At 40.8% G+C, this 15,624-nt stretch overlaps 1 non-coding gene across 1 annotated transcript; it reads left to right on the top strand.

Moving 5' to 3' along the window:
- Positions 1–3,150: 3,150 nt before the first annotated feature.
- LOC145625768 (small nucleolar RNA R71) lies at positions 3,151–3,256 on the top strand. The gene has a single exon (XR_014110672.1). It is a non-coding gene; the product is annotated as a small nucleolar RNA R71 (small nucleolar RNA).
- The last annotated feature ends 12,368 nt before the right edge of the window (positions 3,257–15,624 follow it).

Raw genomic sequence — 15,624 nt, 5'->3', positions numbered from 1 at the left:
GCTTCTTTCAACCTACAAAAGGACTTATGACAAGCATCATCAAACACAAACTCCTTATCTTGTTGCAATAGGGATGTGAGAGGCTTAGCGATCATTGAAAAATCTTTAATAAAGCGCCGGTAGAACCCGGCATGGCCAAGAAAAGACCACACCTCCCTCACGTTGGTGGGGGGAGGAAGTTTTTCGATGACCTCAACCTTGGCTCTATCAACCTCAATGCCGGCATGGGAAATTTTGTGCCCAAGAACAATCCCACTTTCCACCATAAAGTGGCACTTTTCCCAATTCAACACGAGGTTAGCCCTCTCACACCTTTCTAAGCAACGAGATAAATTAGATAGAAAATCTTCATAGGTGGCTCCTCCAACGGAGAAGTCATCCATGAAGACTTCTATCTCATCCTCAATCATATCACTAAAAATGGACATCATGCAACGTTGGAATTTTGCGGGGGCATTACAAAGCCCGAAAGGCATCCTACGATACGCATAAGTACCGTAGGGGCATGTGAAAGTCGTCTTCTCTTGATCCTTGGGGTCAATCAGGATTTGGAAAAACCCCGAGTAACCATCAAGGAAACAATAGAAGGAATGCTTTGTAAGCCTTTCCAACATTTTATCAATGAACGGTAGTGGAAAATGATCTTTGCGTGTACTTGTGTTAAGTTGGCGATAGTCAATACACATGCGCCAACCGGAAACAAGTCTAGTGGGTACTAGTTTATCATAATCATTTTTCACTACCGTCATGCCCCCTTTCTTAGGCACAACTTGCACGGGAGATACCCAATCACTATGAGCAATTGGGTAAATAATTCCCGCATCAAGAAGCTTAGCCACTTCCTTCCGCACAACCTCTTGCATGGAAGGGTTAAGCTTTCTTTGCTTTTGCCTAACAGGTTTGGCATCTCCCTCTAGATCAAATTTGTGCATACATAAAGATGGACTAATACCTTTGATATCATCAATGGTATAACCCAAAGCTTTCTTGTGTTTTCTCAAAACATTGATCAAGAGGGAGGTTTGCTCCTCCGTTAGGTTAGAATTTACTATCACGGGGAAAGACTCATTGTGACCAAGAAATGAATACCTCAAGCCCAAAGGTAGAGGTTTCAAGTCTACCTTTGGTGCTCCCTTACCATTGGGGCTCTCTTCTCTTTCTTCAACATGAAAGAGGTCATGAATGTAAGGAGCCTCTTCTTCCATGCTCGCGCCCTTGCACTCCTTCTTGCTTTCCTCAAGCAAATCCTCATATAATTGTATGTCTTCTTTGTGAGTACCTATCTTTGATTCATTCAACAACACACTTTCAAGAGGATCATTAGTAGCATGCAACTGGGAGCGAGAAAATTCATCAAGAACCGTATCAAGAACATCTACCCTAAAGCATTCACCACTTGAGGAGGGTTGTTGCATGACATTATTCAAATCAAACTCAATAGAATCATTGTCAATTTTCAAGGATATCTTCCCCTCCTTCACATCGATGATAGCTCTAGAAGTAGCTAGAAATGGCCTACCCAAAATTATAGGAATCCTCTCATCCTCATCCATCTCTAGCACATAGAAATCCACGGGGAATGTGAACTTTCTTACTTTAAGGGGAATGTCCTCAACTTTGCCCATGGGGAACTTAACGGAACGGTCCGCTAGTTGGAGAGTAATGTTAGTGGGAGAGAGGGTTCCTACACTAAGCTTTTGGTAGACGGAATAGTGGGGCATTTGCTTCATAGCATCAACAAAAGGGACGGAAATATGCAAATTCTTAATGACTTCCAAAAACTTCCCAAATTGGGCATCAAGTTTAGCTCTCACAAATCGTTGTGGAAAGGGTAGCTTCTCTTCTCTAGGTTGGCGATTTAGGAACAAGGGGGTGGCTTCTTTTTCCTTGGGCACCTCAACATGTTTTTCCTTCTCAACACTCAATGGCTCATTGGGTTTTTCACCCTCATTCTCTAACTCCACCTCTTCTTGGGGTTCTTCCTCAATTAAAGGGTCACTCCCTACTACCCTCCCACTCATTGTTGTCACGGCATACAAAGGTTTTGGGTTGACTCCTTGACTTGGGATGTGAGAAGAAGAAGAAGAAGATGAAGAAGGGGATGAATTAGATGCAAGTTAAGCAATTTGGGTCTCAAGCATTTTCATATGAGCATTGGTTCGTTTTTGGGCCTCTTCATGTTTCTTTTGATCCTCCTCACGCATTTTTAAAAGAGCATCTAATTTAGCCATCACGGGATCTATTGGAGGGGCTTCAAGTTGAAGAGGTTGTTGAGGTGGAGGAAGTTGGGGTTGATGGAAACCCGGAGGCCTATTAGTTTGGGCATAGTTAGAAACAAATTGGCCCTTATTGCCTCCGGTGCCTTGGTTAGGAACATTGCTTTGTTGATTATTTCCCATGTTACCTTGGTCACCAAAATTTTGATTTTGATGGTCATGGTATCGGGAATTAGGTTGTTGGTTTTGATTACCATACCCCATTTGGTTAGAGTAGGCTCTTCCATTGAAATTGGAAGGGCATCCCCCATCATGGTATTGGTTATCATAACCACCACCACTTTGGTTCCAACCACGGTTCCCACCTTGATTCCAATTCCCCATTTGATTGGAGTTTGGCCTCAAGTTTCCTACATTTCCCATTCTAGGAGCAAAATTCATAGCATTGACATTTTCCATATTACCATCATGTTCTTGAGAAGGGGGTTGAACTTCACAAGCATATACACAATGAGAGGTATCATAATCATAGGTTTCACAATTAGAACAAAACATGCATCCTTGGGGCATTGTATTGTAAGAAGAGGGGGAGGAAGTATCCATACCATTGCCTCCCTTGGTTGAAGGGGAGGTATTACCATGAGGGTTGGACCTTTCTTTCATTAATTCATCCATTTGCTTGGTCATTTTGGAGATTTGGGTAGAAAGGTTGTTGATTGCGTTGGCTTGCTCCAATGCATAAACACCCTTGCTAGAAGTAGCATCCCTTTCTCCTTCGTACCAATCATCATAGTGCTTTGCGGCCTCCTCTATAATACACTCCACTTCATGCTCTCCTTTGTTCATGATTGGACCACCGGCCGCGGCGTCTAGACTTGTTCTTCCTTGAGGTGTGAGACCTCCATAGAAAGTGTGAATGAGTTGATACTTGGGTATCCCATGGTGTGGGCATTGACGTTGAAGCTCTTTGTATCGTTCCCATGCCGCACTTAGAGACTCACCACTCTTTTGGCGAAAACCTTCAATCAAAGACTGAGCCTCGGCGGTCTTCCTATGGTTATAAAACCTCCTCAAGAAAGCCGTAGTCACTTGGTCCCATGTCGTGAGAGAATTAGGGGGCACCTCCTTCTCTAGCCATTCTAGACCTCTCCCAATTAGAGAAAATGGAAAATTTTTGAGGCGAATATATTCTTGAGTCACTCCATTGGTCTTTATTGTGTCATAGTATTTCTCAAACTCTTTTAGGTGCTCATGAGGGCTCTCAAACTTTCCACCCGAGAATTGTTTCCTCTCAATCAAGGCAATCAAATTAGGCTTGATCTCGAAATTGTTGGCTTGAGTAGTAGGAGTTAGGATCCCACTTTGCGCTCTAAAAGCTTCGGGGGCCCCAAGACGACTCAAAGGCGTATTCTCTCCCATTTTAGAACCTTCTTTACTCTCAAACTTATAGGTTGAGAAAGGGTTGATTTCTGAACTCGAAGATGATTTAGGGATATCTAATTCTTCACTTGAGGGTGAAGAGGGTGGAGTATCTTCTAATTCTCTTACTCCTCTCGTTGGAGTGTAGGAATTTCTACTCCTTGCTCTTGCTTCTCTTCGAAGTAGGGACAAAGACCTCTCTAGATCTTGATCGATTGGAATCAAAGATCTTGAGCGGGTTCGTCCTCTGTTCATACAACAAAGCTAAGAAGAACGTAAGCACTGACAAGTAACAAAAGTAGCAAACACTAGCAAATAAAGATGAGATAGTCTCAAACAAGCAATGAAATAGCAATGGAAACCGTCTCCCCGGCAACGGCGCCAATTTGACAAGGCAATAATCGTGTCGTTGAGCGACTACACCTTAATCAAATGAATTTATAACGCTCTACTGACCTAATACGTGTATAGGGTAAATAGAGGGGTCGAACCACAGGGAGAAATGCTTAAGCACTGCATTCATTACCTAGGGTCTAAGCTATTTGGAATAAGAAGTGTGAATAACTAGAAGGTTAAACTAAGAACTAAATGAATTAAAATTAATATAGCTAGGCACCAAGGGAAATGGGTAGGTGAAGTTGACGCTTGATCATGCAATAACAAAGTAGCAAATCAATTGTAAACTAAACATGCATGAATACCGAAGTAAAGGGGTCCAATCTAACCGCCTTCCGGGGTTAATTGGTTTCTCCTAACATAGCCTCTATGTTTCCACCTTAGAACCATATATTAGAAGGTGCAAACAAAGAATTATCGATAGTAATGAATCTCAACTAAGTCAACTTCTGTTACTTGTTAGTAAAGACTCATCTTTGATCAACTAACAATGTACACTTGCAAGAAAAACCAAAGAATATCAAGCATGCAAAGACTTTAATCACCATTAACATAACCCCAACATTATAAGCATGAACAATTAGCAACTACACCATCCCCACACCCTTGGCTAGGTGACTACTCACAAATCATATTGAAAACAATATCAATCATCAAATAAATAAGCATCAACATGATTAATAAGCAAAGAAGAAAATTCAAAGCAAATAAGCAAAATCAAAAACAAAGGTAAAGAGAAAGAGTAAGAGATTTCTCATTAATTGAAGATGAAGGTCTACAAAGGATTGAACAAAACTCCTTCTTCAAAATCCAAGTTCATCAATGAAGAAAACCACACTTTCTCTCTCTACCAATGAAGACTAATAGTGTTTCTCTCTCTAGATTAAGCTAAAATGTAGAAAAATTAAAACTAAGTTAATCTAATCTTCAAAACGTTCTAAGATGGGACTTATATAGTCCGTACAAAGCCAGCTGATAAAAGGAGAGGTCCGACCGAACAAATGGGAAGGTTTGGCCGGACTACAGGGTAGGTTCGGCCGGACTACAGGGTAGGTTCGGCCGAACCATGGGTAGGTTCGGTCGAACCTCCCTGATCCTGGTCTGGTCGAACTCCTGTGGTTCGGCCACTCCTGCAAAACTGCCAATTTTCATCTTGCCCCTGCGTCAACGTTCGGCCGAACCACTGAGCAGGTTCGGCCACACCTTCAGGAGGTTTGGCTGAACCTCTTCTGAATCATGCTTCCTCCAGCTTCCCTTGAGCTTAGCTTCCTCCTCTTGAAAATCCCGATGGTTCCTACAAAGCATAAGCATGAAAATCACAATAAGAACAAAGCGAGAAGACTAAGAAAAGGGAAGATAAAGGAGAGAGAAAAGAGGAAGAAAAACTAAGTAAAAATGCTTAGAAAAAGGGCCAAACAAGTGCAAATGAGGGGAGAATCCTTAGAGAAAAAGGATAAAATAAGAGTGGCTTAAATGCCACTCATCAACGACTCCAAGTCACAATCCGGATACATATTGTGTCTCAATGGAGGAGCGTTTAGTTGGAAGAGTGCAAAGCAAATCACAACCGCTGATTCTACAACTGAAGCCGAGTACTTGGCAGCGTCTGAGGCAGCCAAGGAGGCAGTTTGGATTCGCAAGTTTATTGATGAACTTGTTATTGTACCCTCCATCAAGGGTCCAATAGACCTCCATTGTGACAACAATGGAGCTATTGCTCAGGCTAGAGAGCCACGAGAACATTAGGAGGTCAAACATGTCAAGAGGCGATTTCATATGATTCGAGAATGGAAGACAGAGGGTGAAATCAGAATTTGCAAAGTGGGAACGGATGACAATGTAGCCGATCCACTTACTAAACCCTTGTCTCAAGTGAAGCACAACAAACACATTGAGGCAATGGGAATCAAGCATGTCGCAAACTGGCTTTGATTTCCATATTATAGTGTTTTAATTAAATTTTGGACAATGTTAATGTAAAGCACTATGATGAACCATTCAGTTTTTGGAGTAATTAAAAATTTTCATGCAATTTAATTCTCTACGTCTCTATTTAATTGTGGTTTAGAATTAAATAATGAGTCCATTCGATTTTAATAAATATTCAAAATAGGGTATCAAGTCAATGGCTTGGATAAAGAAACACCTATTAAGTGAACATTGAATATTTTAATAAAAAATTATGCCTAATCAAGGTCATATTTTTTGTGGACGATTAATGACCATTAGAGATTAGTGTGTAGTATGATTTATAGCACCATTTCTTGTGCTATGAGGATATAAATCATTTGCACAGGTATTGGTTTAGAACCATACTGGATCGACCTATGAGAATACTTTAAGAGATTTAAAATCGTCATAAGTATTTTTCTCATTATTACTATCGGAACTCTTTTCATTGACCATAAGTAGTGGGAGGTCTCTTGTTTGAGTACTAGTCCACTTTGGTATCCGCCAAACGTCTGCCGTAACTGAGGATTATAACGACAGATATCGGGCGGCTAGGTCCTCTTAGTAAGAGAAGCTACATCACAAGACTGGAAATGTCCCCCTACTAACAATAGGGAACATGTCTTGTTGTTTACAAGGCCTCTCAAAGAGCGAGACTGTGAAAATGCATGGCCGTGCTCAGATGGATTTTAGAAATCATCTGCTTATTGACAGTCAAACTCGGATTTCGAGAAACACTTCTGGACGTAACATAGATGACGAGTAATCTTACTCTATAGTTCATGAAGAGACATGAAGAGACATAGGAAAGGGGCTATACACTAAATGCACACTTGTCCGGAAGGACAAGTGGGAGATTGAAAGGAATGGAGTCCTTCGAACAAGTGTATTATTCTGATAGCGGGTTCAGAATTATTAGAAAGCTAATACATTCAGTAAGGTCAAGTGATCGGAATGCCAGGGTGGAGGCCGCTTCCGATCAGTAATATTAAAATAATTAATATTACATCTTAATCTTGACTGAACCCTTCGGGTCACATCCAAGAAAAATATACGAACCGACTCGACGAATTAATTCGGAAGAAATTAGTTAAATATTTAGACGTCGGTAATTCGAGCTTGGAGCTTCGAAACCGGTCGTCGAAAGTCGAGTCAAAAATAATAAAAAGACGAGACGCGCAAAATAATAATAAATCGACCATATTCCCAAAATACCCCTAGCATCGGAGTGCCCCGAGCATCCGAATGCTAGGGGCAAAAATGTCCAAGCATAGGTGGCTTGCAAGCGCACCAAGCCGAGCCTAGCATGGCTGGCTAGGTGCGTGCTAGCGCACCATGCTAGCAGCCACGCACAGCAGCAGCTAGCAGTCGCGTACACGTGGTGCGTGCAGCAGCTAGGCGTGCTAGCAGCGCACGCACTAGCAGCCACGCTCAGCAGCAAGCCCGCACCAAGTGCGTGGCTTGCGCGCACAGCAGCAGCCCGCATCTTGGTGCGGGGATGGGCTCAGGCTGGGCTCGTGGCTGGGCCATAGGGCCGGTCACTATGGGGAAGCTTGAGGAATATGGGAGCAAGTGGGTAAGAACATGTGGCACAAGGAGAGTATTGAGTGGGGAGCAAGTAAGGTCCCCTACTCTCCATGTGGTCCTCACCAATACATTTCACATGGTAATGCCACTTGTAGATTTATTATTAATTTGCAATTTTAATTTAATTTAGCTTTAAATTAATTTGTGGAATTTCATGATCCCACATTGATGGGATAGAAACTCCCACTCATACTTTCTTCTATAAATACCAACCTTGGGATTTGGAGTAAAGGGCTTGAGTGGGAGTTAGAAAGAGCATTCCATATTTTGGAAAAATTCTTAAACTCCATTAACACTTGGGTTTTGGTCGGACCTTTCTAACTCCAAGGTAGCGGACCTAAAAAGTCGTGTTCGTCCTGTGTGGGTGGATACCGTTGGAGGCACGGCATTTGCGGTGCTCAAGGCTTTCAAGTAAGAGCCCGTTTTGAGAGGGCGAAGCTCGCTTCAAGGGTATGATTCGTTCTTCCTTTTCTTGTGTTTATTTATTTATGCTTTATGGTTTTATTAATTACGAGTGGTTCCTTGGGTCGGGGTTGTTTCCGCGGTGAGTCGGACTCACCAAACCCCAATAGAAGCTGCTAGTCCAAAGGCAGTAGCTGTATGCCGCCTATCCTCCGAAGAAGGCAGGCTGGATGTAGGGCAAAACAGGCGGCCGGTATAGTGGTTGTGCCATATACTACGCTGAATTGATAATATGGGGCCCAGAATATACAAGGGGGCCGCTTGTTGGGGTCCCCAGTCCTGAAGGAGAATTCCTCACAGAGGTATTTTGAAAGCTATCGTGATAAGTAAACGTAGAAGCCGACTCTGATAGCTGCCGAGTCCTTAGCTGGTCGATGTACTGACGAGCATCATGCAAGGATTTGTTGCTCGGATGGCTTTTCTTGTCACTGTTTTTGGGAAACGGAGTCTTGAAAGGTCAAACTGAGGTCGAGCCTTCTCCTTTGGAGAAGTATGAGGAGTCGGCTGTCGGTCCCGGACCGACTTTTGCTTTCCAGATTGAGCAGGCTTGGTGGGAGATTGTTCCATTGTAGGAGAAGTCGTCCGCTTGTTGATTAGACCCTTAATTTCACCCTTGAGGCTGCTCATGAACTTCATGAGCTCATCGCGGGTGAATGGGGCTGATCTGCCGCCTGGGAGGGATCATCCGCCTGAGTCATGGTCCGTCTGGACCACTATTTCTTCTAGAGGCCGGTTGGTCTCTAGAGGTGGCACAGGTTGCTCTTGTGAAGCCATCTTAGAGGTACTCTCCCCACAGACGGCGCCAAATGTTTCAGGGTTTTTTTGTGTCCCTTGGGAGAGTTACAGCTCAAGACTGGATTCAGCAAGGACGCCTGTACCTGCAAAACAAACGAAGCACCGAACGGTCGATGGTCCGCCTCCGAAGATTAAGTTAGTATGGATTCGGAATAAAACGTGCGAAAATTAAGTTATCTGCTCGGATTCCAAACTCAGGTGATGTCTGTTTCTTGGGAACGACATCTCAATAATGATTGGAATTGTAACGTGTCCCTATAAATGAGGGGAACGTCCCTATTTATAGGAACCTTGGAAAGTGTGCCCTACCCTAGGTTTTGATGACCTAGGGATTAGGGCAGTGCCGTTTTGCAGCGCCCTCGAAGTTTGGGCCTTGAAGGTCACCATTTCAAGGGAGGGATATCTAAGTGACACGTGTCACGCATCTGGAGGGTCTTTTGGACGTCTACTAGAGCGAAACGTGTCACTCTCTTATTGGTCCACTTGGGGGTATTAAATACCCCAAATCAGTAGCCTTAAGGGCTATGTAAGCTAAAACAGGAAAGTAAAATGATATATTGATAAGTGACTTTTATGTCACTTTTAGGGTATTTTTATGCTTATTTTCCGGTTTAGTTTCTAATAATTTCCCTAGTTTTACGCTTTATTTCTCTCTTTTTCTTATTTTCCTTATTTGATCTCTATTTTATGTATTTTAGTAGTTTTTAATAGTTTCTAGCTTATTTTCTTAATTTATGTAAATTCTCTTATTTTCTATGTTTATATTGTAAGTTTTTAGTTCTTGTTACATAATAAATTTCTAGCTTTTCTCTTTTTCTTATTTATTTTAGTTTAGCATTTTATTTTACATTGTTTTTGGTAAAATCTCAGCCTCCACAGCCGCCAAAACCGCCAAAACAATCCCAATTACAGCAGCAACGCTGCCCTACACTCCAACCTCACGCAAACCACATTCAACAGCGCACCACCATCCCAACCACATCCACCCAACACCAACAGCAACAACAAAAAAACACGCCATAGCAACAAACACACACCATCAGACCCCCATTTCATCCACCTCACACAACCCCACAGCCACCATAAAGCCCGAGCAACAGCCGGATTCACCAGCACCAGCAGCAACCCGCCACAATTGACCCCCAACAACCACCAACCAACCCGCATTCCAATTGCTCCCTCACAGCCGCAATTGAGCTGCCACCACAATGCACCTCTCCGCGCAACAATTGCAGCACCAGAACCACCGTCAGCCACCTCAAAGCCCGAATGAGAAGCCCGCAAATTCACTCCAAATCAGCCCCAATTTCGACACCCACTAGAACGGGCGCTCTTTCTTACGAAGCGGACGCTCCGATTTGGCTTGCGCAGCCGCTCCGTTGTGGGTCTTATCTTTGTCAATTCTCACGTGACTTGCACGTGAATGGAGGTGCTCATTAATATCGAACGGTCTGATTTCAAGCTTAATGATTGATGATGATGATGAGCGGTGATGATTGAAGATGAAAATGGTTGGTGATAATTGATGAAGACGATCAAACGGTGGTGATGATGATTCAAGAGCAGCCAAATTGAAATAGAAGAAGATGAGGAGGCTGACGGTTTGGAGGAGATTGGGTTTTATTTTCTTTATTTATTTTAATTCTTTTTCTATTTCCTTTTCTTTTCTTTATTTTTATTTTCCTTTCTTTTGGTTCTCTTTTCTTTTTCTTTTATTTAGCAAAGTAAAAATACCCATTTTTTGGGGGAATTAAAAGGAGGCTCTTTTATTTTATTTTTCTTAATTAGTGGAGGAGAGTTTCTCTCTCTTAGGGTTAGATGAGATAATTTTTAGAGAGAGAAAATATATTATTGCTCAATTTTCTTCCAAGATTCAACTTTGCTCAAGTTTAATTTTCAATCAAGCAAAAATTCAAGTTTTCATCTTTCATAAATCCTTTCTTTAGTAATCTCTTCTCCTTTCCTTTAGTTTTATTTATTTGTTTTATTGTTGTTTATTCTTGTTAATATAATTATTTCATCTAGTTGTTATTGATTTCATTGATTTTAATCATGTTTTGTTTTGAGTTTATTTCTAGTTTTGATATTGTGTTTAATCTCCCTTCTCTAGGCTAAAATTTTGGCTAGGGAAAGGGGGTGGAAGATATGAGTTGATATTGGATGAATGATGATGGTTTGATTGAACTTATGCCATATATTGATGAAAGACATGATTTTTATTAGCTTGGGATTATTGTTGCACTCTATTTGATGTTTTCTAGTTTAAATGCATGAAAGTGATTTGAACTAGATTAGGATCACCTCTATTTTAATGATTGCATGAGAATGAGTTATTAAAGTGGAGTTTTTATGGATTGTGCTTCTTTATTCTTTTGATTTGATTGTAACTAATAGGATGCATGAGAATGATCCTTATTAGTGTAGACCTCTTTCATTGATTTGCCTAGACTATTGCATGAGAATGAATTGTTTAGGTAGAATCTTGTGTTCTTTGGTATATGTTTCATGATAATCACCATTATTCTCCTCTTTCTAATCATATTGGACACCCCCGTATGGGTAGCGTCATTTTCTATTGATTTTAATCATCATTTTCTTGCTTATTTGTAGTTTTAGTGATATTTGATGTTGAATTAGCGTGCTTCCCTAATGGTTCGACCCTTTACTTGCCACTAACTAGTTTAGTGTAGGTTTAGGTATTATAAATGATTAATTTGGTAGTAGCTTAACGGCCTACCTAACCCGCGATCATATATATTCATAAATTACACTTATTTACCATGATTTTATCAAGAATTTCTAAACTTACACTAAAAAATGAAAGATAATTTTTTTTGGTGTTCCACCCTGAAGACACCTAAAAATGTCTCCCCAAAACCAAACCCGATGATGAACAACCTTTCACCACCACTATTGGTCGGGTTCAGTATTTAATCCCGAGAGTGCTTAAAAAATCGTATTTGGTTAAATTCATATTTTTGAACAGTCCATGGATTAGTCTTGATGTTTGGTAAAAGCATAGTTTTAATTTCAGCCCAAACTTATTATTTAATTTTAGCCCAAACCTTTTTTATTTTAGGAAAATTGTAAACTAATAATCCCACCTTTACCCCGTCTTCCATAAATAATCCCACCTTTTGAAATTTCAGAAACAATCCCACCTTTGACAGGGGTCTTCAACTAATGATCCTTTTGACCTACAACCTCTTAAACAGGTTAATAATTTTTTTTCTTAGTCTTTCTCCTTGGACCACCAGTCCACCACCATTCCACCCACGCAGCTCCTTCACTCACCATACCAGCCTACCTGCTCACCACATTGACACCTCACCTAGCACCAACAACATGCTGCTGCCCTTCTCCCACTTCACCACCAGCGGTAACCGAAAGCAGCCGCGCTACTACTGCAGCCAACAACCATCGCACCAGCCACGACTCACGCACCTTTCTCACAACAAATTCGCAACAGAAGATCACAACAAGCAACCAGCTTCTGCAACAGCCAGTAAACCACCGCCTAACCCACCTCACAACGCCGCATCAACGCGCCACCAATGCAGCCCACTTACAACCGCCGGACCTCCAATTCAATAGCTGCAACATCAATTCACACCCACAATTCAGCCCCTAAATTATCCCCAAAAATAATTTAAAAGAAATATCAAGGGTCGATTTTGGGCTTTGAAGCCTGAAAACTCCATCCCCAGCCCCTAAAAACCCGACCCATCTCTGAAAACCCAAACCCTAGCCTCGAAAAACTCGACCCCAGCCACCTTCCTCAAGTTAGTGAAGGAGAAGAAGAAGATACAAAGAGATCATTGAGAAGTTGAGATTAAGTCGGACGCCTAGGTTGGGTTGCCGAGGAAGGGAGGCGGCTGCGACAGTGATATGGAGGGGCGGGGGTGGGGCTAGCCCCGATAACAATGGCGGGGGTTAGGGGTTTTGTTTTTTTTTTTTTTAATTATTTTTTTAATTATAAAAAATAGAATAAACCAACTAAAAGTCCACACGTGTCTCATAACCTAGTAAAACCGGTTACCAAAATAATTTAACCGGTTATGGATTGTTAGTGGAAGACCCCCGTCAAAGGTGGGATTGTTTCTGGAATTTCAAAAGGTGGGATTGTTTATGGAAGATGGAGTAAAGGTGGGATTATTAGTTTACATTTTTCCAATGCTATTCGTAACCGGCGTTAAGATTTGCCAGTTACTAATAATACCCTAATTGTAACCGGCGTAACTTAATGCCAGTTACAAATAGTATGCTTTCTAACTTGGAAAACAGACTTTTTGTAACTGGCGTTAGGTTAAGCCAGTTACGAATAGTACATTATTTGTAACTAACATTAGCCGGTTATGAATACTTTTCACTAGTTGTAATGGTGGCATTCGCAACCAACAATGCCAGTTACAAAAAGTCAATTTTGCCGGTTACAAATAACACTTTTTCTACTAGTGACCCTTTGTTGCACAGAGCGTTCAATCAAGTAGATGGAGCATGAATTCCCAGAGGGTTATGTCCATATGTAGAGCACATTTGGGTTTTAGAAAAGTGAGAAAAACTCAATCAGGAAGTAGGATCGAGCAAACAATGCTAAAAACTGGTCAAAATTAGAACGCATATTTTTGGCTCAGTATTGGAAGAACTTCGCGCCAGCGAACAGAGGCCGGCGCCGCACCTGAGTGGATAAAAAAGGGTTTATACCCTAAATCGCTTCTAGTGCCATCGAAAGAACCCTCTAGTTCCACGGTCACTACTTTGGTGAGTCGTGCCGGTGATTTCTTTTGTTCTCTCCATACATTTGATAAGGAAACTGGAAAATGGGTCATCGGGACCGAAAACCAAAAAAAATGGCAGATAAAATTGTAAGTTACCTATGAACTGTTGAATTTTAAGTTGCTTTTGCATCAAAATCACTATACAAACCATTAACTGTATTATTGACATCCTTTTTCCTTTTGCTACAGCTTGAGTACACTCAAGAACTAGTAGAGGGAAAATTGATCCCAAGTGTGGAGAATGACACTCTCACCTTGGCTTTGGGAAATCCATACCATCCACGACGAGTAGTATGTTTGGGAGGGTCATTGCTAGGATGGAAAAAAGTGATGGGTCCAGAATACACAAAATCGGGTTGATCTCGAGCAAGTGTTAACTCATCGGATGAGTTGGATGACAAGGTGGCATCAATTAAGGAACAAGTACCCAACGAGTTAGTAGGTGAAATAAATGCTTGGGCAAAGCAGATGAACTTACTAGGTTTTCCGTTCCCCGCGATTACACCGGTTGACTCATGTTATCACCCACAAGGACAAGGAGAAGGTGATAGATATGGAGGAGATGAGATACATGGAGAAGATGTGCTACCTGAGGTAGTTTCAATAGTATTAAAAGTTTTAAAATATTGAGTTACGTGAGATTTGAGGTGGCATGATTGATGAACTATTACAGGTTCCTACTCCTACACATGCGGACTCGAGGGAGCTTGATAATCCAACAACGCATGAATATCCAGATTTACAGGTGATTTGTAACCCTCTAGCGTAATGAATTTCGTTATATTACCAATGTTGTAGTAAAAGACCTATTTTGATAACTTCTTTTTTTACAAGCGTAGGAAGACACCCTGTAGGGAATATTTCAAGCGTTAATCCCTTAGCTTGAACCCCACTGTGATCATACACTAAAGTACGGTGGCGTCCAAAGGGAAAGAAGATAGAGCAAAAGAGTCGCCAATTAGTTTTAGAAACTTGTAAACCGTTCACAGGGTAAAGGTTACACCCCTTAACGATCCAAGAGATCGTCAACTCTATAAGGTTTTGAACCAAATAGGGTTCGGGGATGAAGGTACAAATCAAACCTTAAAGAGATTAAACCTGCCCTAATAATAGGCCTCTACTTTATTCAGATCGTATTCATGTGCGCTTTTTGACTAACATACAATCAATAGGATTAACCCTAAACCTGTTTATCTATGTTGGTTGAATATTAATGCACAAATAAATATATTATTGGCGATCACTTGAATTATAATCATATTAACCCTAAACAAGATTATTAACTATCTTATTAAGCGTGATTACAAGTACAAATTCCCTTTAAACATGCATAAAAGGCGTGATCAAGCAATAAAAATAAATATCAAGCAACATAATAATAAAAATAATTATTATAATCATAATAACAATCATGATAATCATAATCATAATAATGTTAAAGCATAATATTAGCAAGATCCTAGGCATGATACTAACAAGATTAATAACAAACCCTAGCATTTCACTAAACATTAAAAATCAAATATTTAACCCTAACATGATACTAACAATCATAAATATTAGGAAGAACATAAAAGGCATTATAACAATCATACTTGATATTAAAATTACCCTAGACATGATACTTGGAATATCATAATAACAACCTAAACATGATTTCTACATCATAACATCAATAAAAACCATCAAAATACTTACTTTGATGCCTCGTACCTCTTTCTAATAAAAAAATACACGCGTTAGTAACTTCAAGGAAAATAATAAACAACAATTAAATTAAATAATTGAAAGAGAGAATTGGGACCAAACCCTCAGAAATTAAATCTTTCACGTCTAGGGCGAAGGCAACTTCGAACTTGGCTAGGTGTGTCTAGTGCTAATGTATGCGGAATTTTGTATTTGAGAGAAGCTAGTTTAGAAAGAGAGAAAAAGAGAGAGAGTGATCAAGAAAAACTTGATGAGAGTTGGTGAAAATAGAGGGAATCGGTGATTGTAGGTGATTGTGGATGAATTGGTAAAAA

The sequence above is a fragment of the Chenopodium album genome, chromosome 3, assembly GCF_948465745.1.
Source record: "Chenopodium album chromosome 3, dcCheAlbu1.1, whole genome shotgun sequence".
Lineage (NCBI taxonomy): Eukaryota > Viridiplantae > Streptophyta > Magnoliopsida > Caryophyllales > Amaranthaceae > Chenopodium > Chenopodium album.
Note: the sequence above shows the minus strand (reverse complement) of the source record. Positions and strands in the feature narration are given on the sequence as shown.